General features: G+C 42.4%; 1 long non-coding RNA gene across 1 annotated transcript in view; it reads left to right on the forward strand.

The window, feature by feature from the left end:
• Positions 1-16,628, forward strand: part of LOC117071580 — an 89,130-nt gene that overhangs the window by 51,081 nt on the left and 21,421 nt on the right. Inside the window, exon 2 of the long non-coding RNA XR_004432363.1 lies at positions 12,550-12,588. This is a non-coding gene — a long non-coding RNA (uncharacterized LOC117071580). The remainder of the gene's footprint in view (positions 1-12,549; positions 12,589-16,628) is intronic.

Here is a 16,628-nt window from a genome sequence, read left to right on the forward strand (position 1 = left end):
GAGGAAATACAGGCAAAACCCAGCTAGCCTGGGGTCACTCATTCAGCCATCAACTGGGACAATAAGAAATTAACAAAAGTGTCTGGGCTTCAATGTCCAGTGCCAATAATGGAATTTGAACCATACGGCTTTCCGATCCCTTCCTGCAACACTCAAGGTGCACAGATCTCTATCCTATTCCTGGAAATCTCATTCCCCATTGTTTAAAAAAAGAATGGATAAACGAAAGAAAAGAGCATTAACAAAGTTTATTAGAGACAAATGCTATCAAAGGCAGAAATACATTTTGGGGGATTCCATTGGAAACTGCAGTGAGTATTTAAAGAGGCATAACTAAATCTGCAATGAGAAGAAAATATATGGCATGTAGCACATTCTGTAATTCTTCTGTTAAATGACAAATCCGTTCTCATTTTAAAGGTAGGAAATGACAGAATACCTCCAGTTTGGCATAAGGTTAAACAGTCTCAGGCCGGGTGCAGTGGCTCACACCTGTAATCCCAGCACTTTGGGAGGCCGAGGTAGGGAGATCACTTGAGGTCAGGAGTTTGAGACCAGCCTGGCCAACATGGTGAAACCCCATCCGTACTAAAAATACAAAAATTAGCCAGGCATGGTGGCACACGCCTGTAATCCTAGCTACTGGGGAGGCTGAGGCGTGAGAATTGCTTGAGCCTGGCAGATGGAGCTTGCAGTTAGCTGAGATCACACCACTGCACTCCAGCCTGAGCAACAGAGCAAGACTCTGTCTCAAAAAGAAGAAAAGTCTCAGGTGGCCAGAAGTCATCGGGCAGGAGGATGTTTTGCGGGTGAACTAGGAGAGTTCTGGAAAACTGTCCTGATGAGGTCCTTGGATGTTTTGTGAATAGGCCTCAGGAGCAAGGGCCAGTAGGGGAGCCAGGCTAAAGAGGGCACGGGGGCCAGACCCCCACCACTGCTGAGGGAGACCAGGGTTAGGAAGCCTGCGCCCTTCCACTGGGTGTTGGACACTTGGCCTCTCCTGCAGCCTTGTTCCCAGATGTCAGTGGTGTCTCTCCACAGTCTGCTTCTCCTTACATGGGGAGCTCCTTTGACCACATAATTTTTTTTCCTAATCACGTACATTTTATTGCACAAATCGTATAAAATTTAGAAATTTACAGAAGAGCAAAAAGAAGAAATTTAAAATCATCTATAATCCCACCATGCATAGATAAGGCACCTAACCATTCACCCTATTTCGGGGGGTGTGTGTGTGTGTATATATATATATATATAAAATATATATATACAGAAAAATATATATGTACATATATATACTGAAATATATATTATGTATGTAAAAATGTAATTTTATAGTAATGGGATAAGTTCAACATGTACACCGAGCCCCTTGTTATACTTGGAGATTTATCTTGACCATTTTTTCTAGAACATTAAGTTTTCTTTTGCATCACCATTTTTAATGATGGCATGTTCTTTCCTCAAACGAATCTGCCGTCGTGTATACAGTCAATATTTCATTGCTGGGCATTTAGGTGGCTTATTCCCATGAATATGCTTGTAGTTAAATCTTTGGGCACATCTATGAGGGTAGATAAAATTCCCGAAAGAAGAAATGCTGAGTCAAATGATGTGCACATACACAGATTTCAGTGACACTTCAAAAAATACCAGATTACCTCCCAGAAAATAAGTCTCCTATCTCCTCCCAGCATTTCAGAGGCCCTGCATTTCTATGACTTCGCCTTCCCACTGCTGTTTTGTTGTTTAAATTTGAATATTCAAGAAGTCTGAGCATACTCTCCTATTATCAACCATTTTAATACTTCCTTTGTGATTTGCTCATTTTTACTGGGGAAGGATTATCGTTCCCTTGTTGATTTGAAAGTGTTCTTTATAAACTAAAGATATTATTTCTTTATTGTATATGCTGCAAATATCCTTTCCAGTGGGGACTAAAATGTTTTGTATAACAAAATTGTTTCAAAAGCAGAAAAAGCTTTAAAAGTATATGTACTGAAGTTTATTCATTTATTCTTGGAAAAGTAGATACTGTACTGTTACTGCTCTAAATACTGGACCAGACGGAACAGCAAACCATGGAAGCTGCACTCCAGTGACCACACCACTCGTACAAATAGCAACGTTTCTTCTTAGTGCTTCTATGGTTTCCTTTTTAACATTTTTACTTATTTTAACATATAAATATTCCCTTCACCTGGAATTAATATTGACATATATGTCTGAGACTCTAGCTTTTTCTTTTTGATTTTTTAAAATTCATCTTATTTTACTTATTGCTGTGAAATGCCATCTTTATTATACACTAATTTCTTTAAAATATTTAGTTTCTTTTCTGTTTATCTGCCTATTCCTGATCCATAACCAAATTATTGTAGCTTTGAATCAGTATTCGTAACACAAGTACTGGTGAAAGGTGAAGCCAGCTGGACTTCCTAGTTCAAGTGGGGACTCCGAGAACTTTTCTGTCTTACAAGAGGCTTGTAAAATGCACGAATCAGTGTTCTGCAAAAACGCACCAATTGGCACTCTGTAGCTAGCTGTTTGTAAAATGCACCAATCAGTACTCTGCATAAATGCACCAATCTCTGCTCTCTAGCTAGCTAGAGGTTTGCAAAATGGACCGATCAGCACTCTGTAAAATGGACCAATTAGCAGGACATAGGCAGAGACACACAAGGGAGTAAAAGCTGATGACCTCAGCCAGCAGCTGCAGCCTGCTTGGGTTGCCTTCCATGCTGTGGAAGCTTTGTTCTTTTGCTTTTCACAATAAATCTTGCTGCTGCACACTCTTTGGGTCCATGCCACCTTTAAGAGCTGTAACACTCACTGCAAAGGTCTGCAGCTTCATTCTTGAAGTTAGCGAGACCACAAACCCACCAGAAGGAACCAACTCCAGACACACTGGCATTATTATTTCTGTTTCCTCAAAAATTTCTTGGCTCTCTTTGGGCACTTATTCTTTCAAATGAACTTAGGGTCTCTTTCACAAGTTCAAAAAATAATCTTGTGTTTTCATCAGAATCACATTCAATTTGTAAATTAGTTTTGGGGGAATTGATTATCTTGGCAATAACTGTTCCATTGCCTATGTGTATCTCTTTAATTATTCAAGTAGATTTTTATGTCCCTCTGTAAAAAAAAAAAAAAAAATACCACTGTTAAAAATACCCAGCTAATTTCATGTTAAATTTACTCCTATGTATTTTCTAAATTGCATTGCTATCTGTTCATAGAGTCTACTACATTTTCTATCTAGTTATTCCTAGAACAACTATGGATTTTTGAATGTTTATTTTGTAACCAGTCACTTCATATTAACTCTTCTAGTTTTTCTACTTCTCTTAATTTTCTAGGTAGGCAATTAAATTACCTGTCAGCAAGTCTTGGTACTTTTTCGTACTCGTTCTCCATGATCACACTTCTTTCACTTTCTTAGCTGATTGATAGAGAACTTTCAAAACAAAGTATTGATAACAGTCATCTTTCTTTTGTTTCTGGTTTTAAGGAGAAACCCATCATACATTCCTTTCGGTTTTGAGAGTTACTGTCCCTTGTGCTGAAGAATCCTTTTTTTTTTATATACTTTAAGTTCTAGGGTACATGTGCATAACGTACAGGTTTGTTACATGTGCCATGTTGATGTGCTGCACCCACCAACTCGTCAGCACCCATCAACTCGTCATTTACATCACTTTTAACTCCCAATGCCATCGCTCTCTCCTTCCCCCTCCCCATCATAGTCCCTGGTGTGTCATGTTCCCCTTCCCATGTCCAAGTGATCTCATTGTTCAATTCCAACTTATGAGTGAGAACATGCAGTGTTTGGTTTTCTGTTCTTGCGAAAGTTTGCTGAGAATGATGGTTTACAGCTGCACGTATGTCCTTACAAAGGACACGAAATCATCCTTTTTTATGGCTGCATAGTATTCCATGGTGTATATGTGCCACATTTTCTTAATCCAGTCTGTCACTGATGGACATTTGGGTTGATTCCAAGTCTTTGCTATTGTGAATAGTGCCGCAATAAGCATACGTGTGCATGTGTCTTTATAGCAGTATGATTTATAATCCTTTGGGTATATACCCAGTAATGCGATGGCTGGGTCATATGGTATTTCTAGTTCTAGATCCTTGAGGAATTGCCATACTGTTTTCCACAATGGTTGAACTAGTTTACAATCCCACCAACAGTGTAAAAGTGTTCCTGTTTCTCCACATCCCCTCCAGCACCTGTTGTTTCCTGACTTTTTAATGATTGCCATTCTAACTGGTGTGAGATGGTATCTCATTGTGGTTTTGATTTACATTTCTCTGATGGCCAGTGATGATGAGCATTTTTTCATGTGTCTGTTGGCTGTATGAATGTCTTCTTTTGAGAAATGTCTGTTCATATCCTTTGCCCACTTTTTGATGGGGTTGTTTGTTTTTTTCTTGTAAATTTGTTTGAGTTCTTTGTAGGTTCTGGATATTAGCCCTTTGTCAGATGAGTAGATTGCAAAAATTTTCTCCCATTCTGTAGGTTGCCTGTTCACTCTGATGGTAGTTTCTTTTGCTGTGCAGAAGCTCTTTAGTTTAATTAGATCCCATTTGTCGATTTTGGCTTTTGTTTCTGTTGCTTTTGGTGTTTTAGACATGAAGTCCTTACCCATGCCTATGTCCTGAATGGTATTACCTAGGTTTTCTTCTAGGGTTTTTATGGTATTAGGTCTAACGTTTAAATCGCTAATCTATCTTGAATTAATTTTCATATAAGAAGGCAAGGATCCACTTTCAACTTTCTGCTTATGGCCAGCCAATTTTCCCAGCACTATTTATTAAATCAGGAATCCTTTCCCCATTTCTTGTTTTTCTCAGGTTTGTCAAAGATCAGATGGCTGTAGATGTGTGGTATTATTTCTGAGGGCTCTGCTCTGTTCCATTGGTCTATATCTCTGTTTTGGTAGCAGTATCATGCTGTTTTGGTTACTGTAGCCTTGTAGTATAGTTTGAAGTCAGGTAGCGTGATGTCTCCAGCTTTGTTCTTTTGACTTAGGATTGTCTTGGCGATGCAGCCTCTTTTTTGGTTCCATATGAACTTTAAAGCAGTTTTTTCCAATTCTGTGAAGAAAGTTATTGGTAGCTTGATGGAGATGGCATTGAATCTATAAATTACCTTGGGCTGTATGGCCATTTTCACAATATCGATTCTTCCTATCCATGAACATGGTATGTTCTTCCATTTGTTTGTGTCCTCTTTGATTTCACTGAGCAGTGGTTTGTAGTTCTCCTTAAAGTGGTCCTTTATATCCCTTGTAAGTTGGATTCCTAGGTATTTTATTCTCTTTGAAGCAATTGTGAATGGAAGTTCATTCATGATTTGGCTCTCTGTTTGTCTATTACTGGTGTATAAGAATGCTTGTGATGTTTGCACATTAATTTTGTATCCTGAGACTTCACTTATCAGTTTAAGGAGGTTTTGGGCTGAGATGATGAGGTTTTCTAAATATGCAATCATGTCATCTGCAAACAGGGACAATGTGACTTCTTCTTTTCCTAACTGAATACCCTTTATTTCTTTCTCTTGCCTGATTGCCCTAGCCGGAACTTCCAATACTATGTTGAATAGGAGTGGTGAGAGAGGGCATCCCTGTCTTGTGCCAGTTTTCAAAGGGAATGTTTCCAGTTTTTGCCCATTCAGTATGATATTGGCTGTGAGTTTTTCATAAATAGCCCTTATTATTTTGAGATACATTCCATCAATACCGAATTTATTGAGAGTTTTTAGCATGAAGGACTGTTGAATTTTGTCAAAGGCCTTTTCTGCATCTATTGAGTTAATCATGTGGTTTTTGTATTTGGTTCTGTTTATATGCTGGATTACGTTTATTGATTTGCGTACCACGTTTATTGATTTGTGTATGTTGAACCAGTCTTGCATCCCAGGGATGAAGCCCACTTGATCATGGTAGATAAGCTTTTTGATGTGCTGCTGGATTCAGTTTGCCAGTATTTTATTGAGGATTTTTGCATCGATGTTCATCAGGGATATTGGTCTAAAATTCTCTTTCGTTGTTGTGTCTCTGCCAGGCTTTGGTATCAGGATGATGTTGGCCTCATGAAATGAGTTAGGGAGGATTCCCTCTTTTTCTATTGATTGGAATAGTTTCAGAAGGAGTGGTACCAGTTCCTCCTTGTACCTCTGGTAGAATTAGGCTGTGAATCTCTCTGGTTCTGGACATATTTTGGTTGGTAGGCTATTAATTATTGCCTCAATTTCAGAGCCTGCTATTGGTCTATTCAGGGATTCAACTTCTTCCTGTTTTAGTCTTGGGAGAGTGTATGTGTCCAGGAAATTATCCATTTCTTCTAGGTTTTCTAGTTGACTTGCGTAGAGGTGTTTATAGTATTCTCTGATGGTAGTTTGTATTTCTGTGGGGTCGGTGGTGATATCCCTTTTATCATTTTTTATTGCATCTATTTGATTCTTCTCTCTTTTTTTCTTTATTAGTCTTGCTAGCAGTCTATCAATTTTGTTGATCTTTCAAAAAACCAGCTCCAGGATTCATTGATTTTTTGGAGGGTTTTTTGTGTCTCTATCTCCTTCAGTTCTGCTCTGATCTTAGTTATTTCTTGCCTTCTGCTAGCTTTTGAATGTGTTTGCTCTTGCTTCTCTGGTTCTTTTAATTGTGATGTTAGGGTGTCAATTTTAGATCTTTCCAGCTTTCTCTTGTGGGCACTTAGTGCTATAAATTTCTCTCTACACATTGCTTTACGTGTGTCCCAGAGATTGTGGTATGTTGTATCTTTGTTCTCATTGGTTTCAAAGAACACCTTTATTTCTGCCTTCATTTTGTTATGTACCCAGTAGTCATTCAGGAGCAGGTTATTCAGTTTCCATGTAGTTGAGCGGTTTTGATTGAGTTTCTTAGTCCTGAGTTCTAGTTTGATTGCACTGTGGTCTGAGAGACAGTTTGTTATAATTTCTGTTCTTTTACATTTGCTGAGGAGTGCTTTACTTCCAACTATGTGGTCAATTTTGGAATAAGTGTGATGTGGTGCTGAGAAGAATGTATATTCTGTTGATTTGGGGTGGAAAGTTCTATAGATGTCTATTAGGTCCACTTGGTGCAGAGTTGAGTTCAATTCCTGAATATCCTTGTTAACTTTCTGTCTCGTTGATCTGTCTAATGTTAACAGTGGAGTGTTGAAGTCTCCCATTATTATTGTATGGGAGTGTAAGTCTCTTTTCTTTCTTTTTTTTTTTTTTTTTGAGATGGAGTCTCGCTCTGTCGCCCAGGCTGGAGTGCAGTGGCGCAATCTCCGCTCACTGCAAGCTCCTCTGCCTCCCGGGTTCACGCCATTCTCTGCCTCAGCCTCCCTAGAAGCTGGGACTACAGGTGCCCGCCACCACGCCCGGCTAATATTTTTTGTATTTTTAGTAGAGACGGGGTTTCACCATGTTCGCCAGGATGGTCTTGATCTCCTGACCTCGTGATCCGCCAGCCTCGGCCTCCCAAAGCGCTGGGATTACAGGCATGAGCCACCGCACCTGGCCCTAAGTCTCTTTATAAGTCTCTAAGGACTTGCTTTATGCATCTGGGTGCTCTTGTATTGGTTGCATATATATTTAGGATGGTTAGCTCTTCCTGTTGAATTGATCCCTTTACCATTATGTAATGGCCTTCTTTGTCTCTTTTGATCTTCGATGGTTTAAAGTCTGTTTTATCAGAGACTAGGATTGCAACCCCTGCTTTTTTTTTGTTCTCCATTTGCTTGGTAGATCTTCCTCCATGCCTTTATATTGAGCCTATGTGTGTCTCTGCATGTGAGATGGTCTCCTGAATACAGCAAACTGATGAGTCTTGACTCTATCCAATTTGCCAGTCTGTGTCTTTTAATTGGACCATTTAGTCCATTTACATTTAAGGTTAATATTGTTATGTGTGAACTTGATCCTGTCATTGTAATATTAGCTGGTTATTTTGCTCATTAGTTGATGCAGTTTTTTCCTAGCATCGATGGTCTTTACATTTTGGCATGTTTTTGCAATGGCTGGTACTGGTTGTTCCTTTCCATGTTTAGTGCTTCCTTCAGGGTCTCTTGTAGGGCAGGCCTGGTGGTGACAAAATCTCTAAGCATTTGCCTGTCTGTAAAGGATTTTATTCACTTATGAAACTTAGTTTGGCTGGATATGAAATTCTGGGTTGAAAATTCTTTTCTTTAAGAATGTTGAATACTGGCCCCCCACTCTCTTCTGGCTTGTAGGGTTTCTGCCGAGAGATCTGCTGTTAGTCTGATGGGCTTGCCTTTGTGGGTAACCCGACCTTTCTGTCTGGCTGCCCTTAACATTTTTTCCTTCATTTCAACTTTGGTGAATCTGACAATTACGTGTCTTGGAGTTGCTCTTCTCAAGAAGTATCTTTGTGGCGTTCTCTATATTTCCTGAATTTGAATGTTGGCCAGCCTTACTAGGTTGGGGAAGTTCTCCTGGATGATATCCTGAAGAGTGTTTTCCAACTTGCTTCCATTTTCCCCCTCACTTTCAGGCACATCAATCAGACATAGATTTGGTCTTTTCACATAATCCTATATTTCTTGGAGGCTTTGTTCATTTCTTTTTCCTCTTTTTTCTCTAGACTTATCTTCTCACTTCGCTTCATTCATTTGATCTTCATTCATTGATACTCTTTCTTCCAGTTGATCGAGTCAGTTACTGAAGCTTGTGCACTTGTCACATATTTCTCATGTCATGATTTTTATCTCTGTCAGTTCGTTTATGGCCTTCTCTGCATTGATTGTTCTAGTTATCCATTCTTCCATTCTTTTTTCAAGATTTTTAGTTTCTTTGCACTGGTTATGTAGTTCCTCCTTTAGCTCTGAGAAGTTTGATCAACTGAAGCCTTCTTCTCTCAATGCGTCAAAGTCATTCTCTGTCCAGCTTTGATCCATTGCTGGCAATGAGCTGCGTTCCTTTGGAGGGGGAGATGCGCTCTGATTTTTTGAATTTCCAGCTTTTCTGCCCTGCTTTTTTCCCATCTTTGTGGTTTTATCTGCCTTTGGTCTTTGATGACAGTAACGAACTGATGGGGTTTTGGTGCGGTTGTCCTTTCTGTTTGTTAGTTTTCCTACTAACAGTCAGGACCCTCAGTTGTAGGTCTATTGGAGATTGCTTGAGGTCTCCTCCAGACCCTGTTTGCCTGGGTATCAGCAGCAGAGGCTGCAGAAGATAGAATATTGCTGAACAGCGAGTGTTGCTGTCTGATTCTTGCTCTGGAAGCTTCATCTCAGGGGTGTACCCCACCGTGTGAGGTGTGAGGTGTCAGTCTGCACCTAGTGGGGTATGCCTCCCAGTTAGGCTACTCAGGGGTCAGGGACCCACTTGAGCAGGCAGTCTGTCTGTTCTCAGATCTCAGCCTCCATGTTGGGAGATCCACTGCTCTCTTCAAAGCTGTCAGACAGGGTCATTTACCTCTGCCAAGGTTTCTGCTGCTTTTTGTTTAGCTATGCCCTGTCCCCAGAGATGGCGTCTACAGAGACAGGCAGGTCCCCTTGAGCTGCAGTGGGCTCCACCCAGCTCGAGCTTCCCTGTGGCTTTATTCACCTGTGTAAGCCTCAGCAATGGTGGGCGCCCCTACCCCAGCCTCACTGCTGCCTTGCAGTTAGATCTCAGACTGCTGTGCTAGCAACAAGGGAGGCTCCATGGGCATGGGACCCTCCTGTCCAGGTGTGGGATATAATCTCCTGGTGTGCCGTTTGCTAAGACTCTTGGTAAAGTACAGTATTGGGGTGGGAGTTACCCGATTTTCCAGGTGTTGTGAGTCTCCGTTTCCCTTGGCTAGGAAAAGGATTCCCTTCCCCCTTGTGCTTCCCAGGTGAGGTGATGGCTCGCCCTGCTTCAGCTCTCGCTGGCCAGGCTGCACCAGCTGACCAGCACCGATTGTGCAGCACTCCCTAATGAGATGAACCCAGTACCTCAGTTGAAAATGCAGAAATCACCCGTCCTCTGTGTTACTCGCACTGGGAGCTAGAGGCTGGAGCTGCTCCTATTTGGCCATCTTCCTCCGGGATCCAAGAATCTTTTTCTTTCCAAATGCTTCCAATCTCCAGTCCAGCTCTCAGAGCTTTCCTTGGGGAGACAGCAGTGAATGCAATGTGCAGATGCCGGGCCCCTCCTCACTGCATTTCTTTTGTTTTCTGCATTTTCTGCACTTCCTGCACCTCCTTCAGTGCTCTGAAGATAATGGATGTAGAATTATGGCAAAAATTAGGCTAGGACCCAGGCCACCTCCCTGACAGCACCTGTGGACAAAGGAAAGCCTGCCAGAGGGTATGGCTGGTTGGGTAGAGGCTCTGGTCACATGCCACAGAGACAGGGAGAAGTGGAAAGTGTTTGCCTCTTTAGGAGCTCTCAGTTTACTGGAAGGAAGCCCTGGTTGGGCGTTTCCTCAGTTCCACTGCATCTGCCTCAGGTCACCTAGAAGTCTCCACTTTCTTGCCTATTTCTTTTTTGACTGGTTGAGCCTTTTTTGACTGGATCTGCCGCTCCTTAATGAACTGATCTGACATTTGCTCCTTACCTGCTTCAGCGCTCCTCTCCCTCCAAGCTGTTCTGATTTCAGTGAGAGATCACCCACTCCTGCTTCTCTTCCCTAATGTGTAGTTGACCTGAACCTAGTCCATATTCAGTAGGCTTTCCCTGTAAGCTTGGGGTGTGGAAGGGAAGACTGCTTCCTGCAAAAGTGAACAACTCAAACAGAATATTGTATTCTTGCTCTAAGATTCTTCAGCGACTCCTGACACAGGGTGTTTCTCATCCAGAATTTGGGCCTTGTCTACCTTGCTCTTTCTCTGTCTTGACATCACCACTTCCCTCTGTTTTTCAAATCCCTGTCTCCCCAAAGACTTTCCCACAGGCTCCTTAATCCTCCTCATTTCTGCTGTCACAGGGCAGGCTCATCCAGGCTTTGCAAAACCTAACATAGCCCACAAGATCTTGGCTTAAATAAAAGAACTCTCAACCTCAGCGAAGAATCTTCCCACTGCCCTAGAAGGTGTCCCCCAGAAGCAGCTTAAGATTTTTTTGTTGTTGTTTTGTTTTGTTTTTTGGTAGAGTCTCAGTCTGTTGCCAGGCTGGAGTGCAGTAGTGCGATCTCGGCTCACTGCAATCTCTGCCTCCCAGGTTCGAGCGATTCTCCTGCCTCAGCCTCCTGAGTAGCTGGAACTACAAGTGCACATCACCACACCCATCTAATTTTTTGTATTTTAGTAGAGATGGGGGTTTCACCATGTTGGCCAGAATAGTCTCAATCTCATGACTTCGTGATCCACCCACCTTGGCCTCTCAAAGTGCTGCGAGTACAGGCGTGAGCCACCACACCTGGCCAGGATTTTTTTTTAACAAGTTTATTTTCCCCTTCCACTTATACTTATTAATATTGGGATTCCTTGTAGACTTTAGAAATAGGTTGACCTTCAGACCTATTTTCTTGATGGGTGGTTAGTGCTGGGTTCTCTTGATCTCTCTGGTTTAGTCTGCAAGTATTTTAGTGGAAAGTCATCAAGGCAAGTCAGAATCTGCTCACCAGACACCTTTTTGCATCACACATCTGGGAACTCGTTCCTAGTCCTCAAATGCATGTTTGCTGAGGGATGTACCAGGGACTTTGTGTGAGGGCGGCTGCTTCATACCTGCAGCTGACTCAGGGTCGTGGTAAACTATCAGCTTGAGGTGTGTGGCCTCTCATAGGAACTATCTACCCCAGGCAGTTATTTAGTGCAGAAGAGATCATGAAATGTTATGGCTGAGAGTGCTAATTGTACCCCACTATTTGTTCTTCCTTTAACAACTGTCTATTGCTGTGTGACAACCCACTCTAAAACTTAGTGGCTTAAAACAAGAATTTAATATTTCTCACAGTTCAGTGGATTGGCTGGGCTCAGCTAGGTTGTTCTGCAGAATGTGGTATGGACAGCAGACACTCATGCATTTACATTTAGCTAGTAGGTAAATCTGGTGCCTTAGCTGGGGTGGCTAGAATAGGTCGGAGCTCTCTGGGTCTCTCTCTCTCTCTCTCTCTCTCTCTCTCTCTCTCTCCCCCCCCCGCCTCTCTCTGCAGTCTCTCATCATTCAATCATCTTGTCTGAGCTTATTTATATGGAGCTGGATCCCAGAATAGTGACAAAGAAAGCTGCCAAGCCTCTTAAGGACTAGGTCTAGAAACATCACCTGATTTTACTGGTTAAAGCGAGTCCCAGGACAGCATCAACAGAATGTGTTGACGAGAGACTTGTTAGCATGATGGCTTTGTGACCAGACCCCCCATAATGGAATAGACCTTTATGGAGAGCAAAATAAGCCTCTGTCATTCTGCATCTTTGTTATACATCTCTGTTGTTTGGGGCATCTGTTATATGCAGTTGAGCTTATTTCCCAAGTAATACGCATGTGTTCTAATAGAAAATCCCTCTGTAGAAAATCCTTCTATTTGAATTTCCATTTTTCCTTAGCTCTGTTTTATTTTATATTTACACAAATGTATTTATTATACATTATATAGTTTATAGGTATATTTGTACGCTGAGTTGAACCTTTTGTGGAGAGAGGTAAGTACATTTTACAATTAGATCTTAGAAGTAAAGTCATTTGTAAACATTACAGCACCATGCTACCGTAAGAAGTTGTCATTACTTCTAATAATAATAGTTTCCCACATCCTTAGACAAACTGAAGACCCAGCATAATTCCCCAAGTTCCTCCTAGTTCTCAAATATTTACTCCTTGATCATATGCCATGCCCCACTCTCTAAATCAGCCTACTTGGCTGGGAGCGGTGGCTCAAGCCTGTAATCCCAGCACTTTGGGAGGCCGAGAGGGGCGGATCACGAGGTCAGGAGATCGAGACCATCCTGGCTAACACGGTGAAACCCCGTCTCTACTAAAAAATACAAAAAACTAGCCGGGCGAGGTGGCGGGCGCCTGTAGTCCCAGCTGCTCGGGAGGCTGAGGCAGGAGAATGGCGTGAACCCGGGAGGCGGAGCTTGCCGTGAGCTGAGATCCGGCCACTGCACTCCAGCCTGGGCGACAGAGCGAGACTCCGTCTCAAAAAATAAAAATAAAAATAAAAATAAAAAATAAATCAGCCTACTTGATTTTTTTTATCTTCTATTTAAAAAAGGTAACATAAAATTTGCCATCCTAACCAGTTTAAGTATACTATTCAGTAGCGGTGAGTAGATTTCCATTGTCGCACAGCCTCTCTCCAGAACTTTTTCATCTTGTAAAACTGAAACTCTGTACCTGTTAAACAACAGCTCCTTATTCCCTCTTTCCCCCATGCCCTCACAACCACCATTCTGTGGCTTTAACTACTCTCGGTGCCTCATGTGATGTAATCATATAGTATTTGCCCTTTTGTGACTCGTATATGTCACTTAACATAATGTCTTCAAGTTTCTTCCACATTATAGCTTATGTCATATGTCCTTTTTAAGGCTGAGTGGTATTCTCTTGTGTCTTCTAATATCTACCACATTTTGTCTATCTATTCATCCCTAGGACATATGGGTGCTCCCACCTCTTGGCTTCTATGCAGCCTGCCTTCTCTTTTCCTTGACTTCACCTTTTCACATACACCTGTGCACCAGCACCTTAAGCCCAAACGTTCATTCCTAAACTCATAGCAATGTCAATTAACTAGCTCTGACCATTTGCACATCCCACACTGGGTGATGACCCTCTGTTTGGTCCTCCACAGGGAGATGGGCTATTGTCCCCACACACAAGCAACAATGAATTGCATTTAAAATGAAGGACAACATCATACTCTAATATTCTTCTCCTTTTCTGATTTTGCTTGGGCTCCATAAATGGACAGGTGAAGGTGTCCTCAGAGATCGTGAGGGTGAGGGTTAAATGCAGACATCAGGGCTGCAGAAAAGCAGTGCATCTGATGCCCTTCACAGGAATTGTAAATGAGTCCCCCTTCTCCCAAACTCTCTGTGGGGAATGGCTTCTGGTGATTGGGCATCCCTGTGGTCTCAGGTCATTATCCAGCCTCCATAGGAGGGGTGCTCTGTTAGATCCAGAGAGAAAATAGTGGGGAAACTAACCAAGGAAAGAGGCCCGGTGGTCAGAGGGAGTAGATCATCTTATCCCTACTTCCAGGAATAGTGAAAGCCAGATGGTGCAACCAAAACAGCATGGCTCACACTGGAGACTCTAGGGGACAGTAAAGTACTCAGAAAACATCCACTAGGTATTAAGCCCTATGCCAGGTACTAAGAGCCCAAAAGTAAAAAGGGCATTGTTCCTGCTCCCCAAGAACTAACAGTCTATGGAGGGAAAAGGCTTGTAGCTAAACAACTGCAAGACACTAAGTGTTACTCAAGAAGGAGCCATTGCAGGATGGGAAGCCCCAGGCTAGACTCCTTCCCTGGCCTGAGGCCCTGGCAGGGTAGGAGTTTGGCAGGATGGGTGGAAGGATTTCCAACAGAGGGGAGAGTACACAAGAAGTCAAAAAGGCATGAAGAGGCACAGTGACACCATGTGCCTGGAGAGAAGGGACCAAGACAGAAATGGCAGGATAGGAGCTGCAGCAGGTCAGAGTGCAGTGTGGGTGTCCTTGAGGGGTGTTGGGTTGCCACGTGGTAGATGCTGCTAAAGAAGGGGCACAATGTCAGACTTGACTAAGAAGTTCTTTCCAATTGTAGGAGGACAGACAGAGGGGTCAGAGAGACTGGAACCAGGAGGACCAGTTAGGAGACTATGAAGACTCCATTTCAACATAGTGATTGAATCCAGAGAGTAAACCCTGCTTCCTCCCAAATCCTTGTTGAATTTTTTAAGATATACTTTTTAAAGTTCTTAAAAGAAAAAAACAAATTCTGCATTTATACCAGATAAAAATGAAATGGTGTCATCAACAAGCCAGAAAGAAAGGAAACTTCTTCAGGCGTTGCTAGAGACTAATAATGTGTCCACCTGTCCAGGATTCTCCACCCACAGCTTCCTCCTCCCACAGGGGCACAGTGGAGACTGGAGTGAGGGTGGCATGGGGCAGATCAAAGTCTTCAGAACAGCCCAGGGCCTGCTTTCATGGTGAAGGCCACGAGACTCCCTGGAGCCTGTCCCTTGTGCAGGCATGAGCTGGGTAAAGCGGGGCCCTGCTGAGGCAGGATGTCCCATTCGCCTCACCATGAGCCACCACAGCTATCAGAAAAGCAACTGCCCAGCCTGCTGAGGACACTTCTCAGCCACAAGGCTCTGCATTCCTACTCCTGTTCTTGGCCCACCAGACCTCCAAAAAGCAACCTAAATACACACACGCACACAAAACATGAGCTTCCCCTTCCCTTTTATGCCAGAGAGATCCCATATGAACCCTCAGTACTGGGCAAAATGAAGATGAGCAAAGAGAAAAATGGACAGATGCCACCATTTCATTTCATTTATCAAATACTGATGTAGTGATGCAAGAGTCAGGACTGTTTTAAAGTCTACATGAATATTAAACTCATCTGTTTACAATGACAGCCGGTACCCATTTTACAGATGTGGTAGCTGAGGCTCAGAGCAGTTAAGTCACTTGCCCAAGGTCACATAGCTCCACGTGGTGGACTTGGCCTTAAGCTCAGGGGGTTAGTCTTGCCACAGAGTCTATGACATTCACCCTCACACATGCTGCTTCCCTAAGCAGGAGCCAATCTGATGGATAAAAACACAATCCCCCCCCCATAAAACAGATTTACTTTTTAAAAAATAGGAAAATATCTTCCCCAAGTCTCTAATTTCTCTTTTTAATAAAACATAATAGAAAAATTTGTATGTACATATGCAGAAAAAAGAATCTGACAACAAGAAAGATTTAGATGCAAAATACATGGTTGAATTTTAAAATGCAGAGGTGAGGAAAGTTAGAAAAAACAGGCCGGGCGTTGTGGCTCACACCTGTAATCCCAACACTTTAAGAGGCCACGGCGGGTGGATCACCTGAGGTCAGGGGTTTGAGTTCAGCCTGGCCAACATGGTGAAACTCCGTCTCTACTAAAAATACAAAAATTAGTTGGACGTGGTGGCATGCACCTGTAATCCCAGCTACTCAGGAGGCTGAGGCAGAAGAATTGCTTGAACCCAGGAGGCCAAGGTTGCAGTGAGCCAAGATCGCGCCACTGCACTCCAGCATGGGAGACAGAAGGAGACCAAAAAAAAAGAAGAAGAAGAAAAGAAAGTTAGAGAAAATATTCAGTAGGCAGAGCGAACAGATAGGGTTCTCAGAAAAATAGGATGAACACAGTCACATTTCCCACAATGTAGGAGAAAAGAACCAATGCAAGAGTATAAGGATAAAGGTATAAGACTGGGTATTTAGAGCTCCAGCAAATGGACAAAAGTAATCCCAGAAATAAAGAAGAGAGGGGATGGGGAAGGAATAATAGTCAAAGAAAAAACAACACACACACACACACACACACACAAAGAAAAAAAAACCACCCAATTTGCTGCACCGGAAAAAAAAAAAAAAAAAAAAAAAGGCAAGACTGAAAAGACAAAGACAATGAAAATAGACTAATACCCAGACATATCCAAAAGAAAAAAATAAATGTACAAGCACTCAGTTTGGAGGGGAAGGAAGCTGGGATAAAAT

This window comes from Trachypithecus francoisi, unplaced genomic scaffold (assembly GCF_009764315.1).
Source record: "Trachypithecus francoisi isolate TF-2019V2 unplaced genomic scaffold, Tfra_2.0 Lachesis_group3, whole genome shotgun sequence".
Lineage (NCBI taxonomy): Eukaryota > Metazoa > Chordata > Mammalia > Primates > Cercopithecidae > Trachypithecus > Trachypithecus francoisi.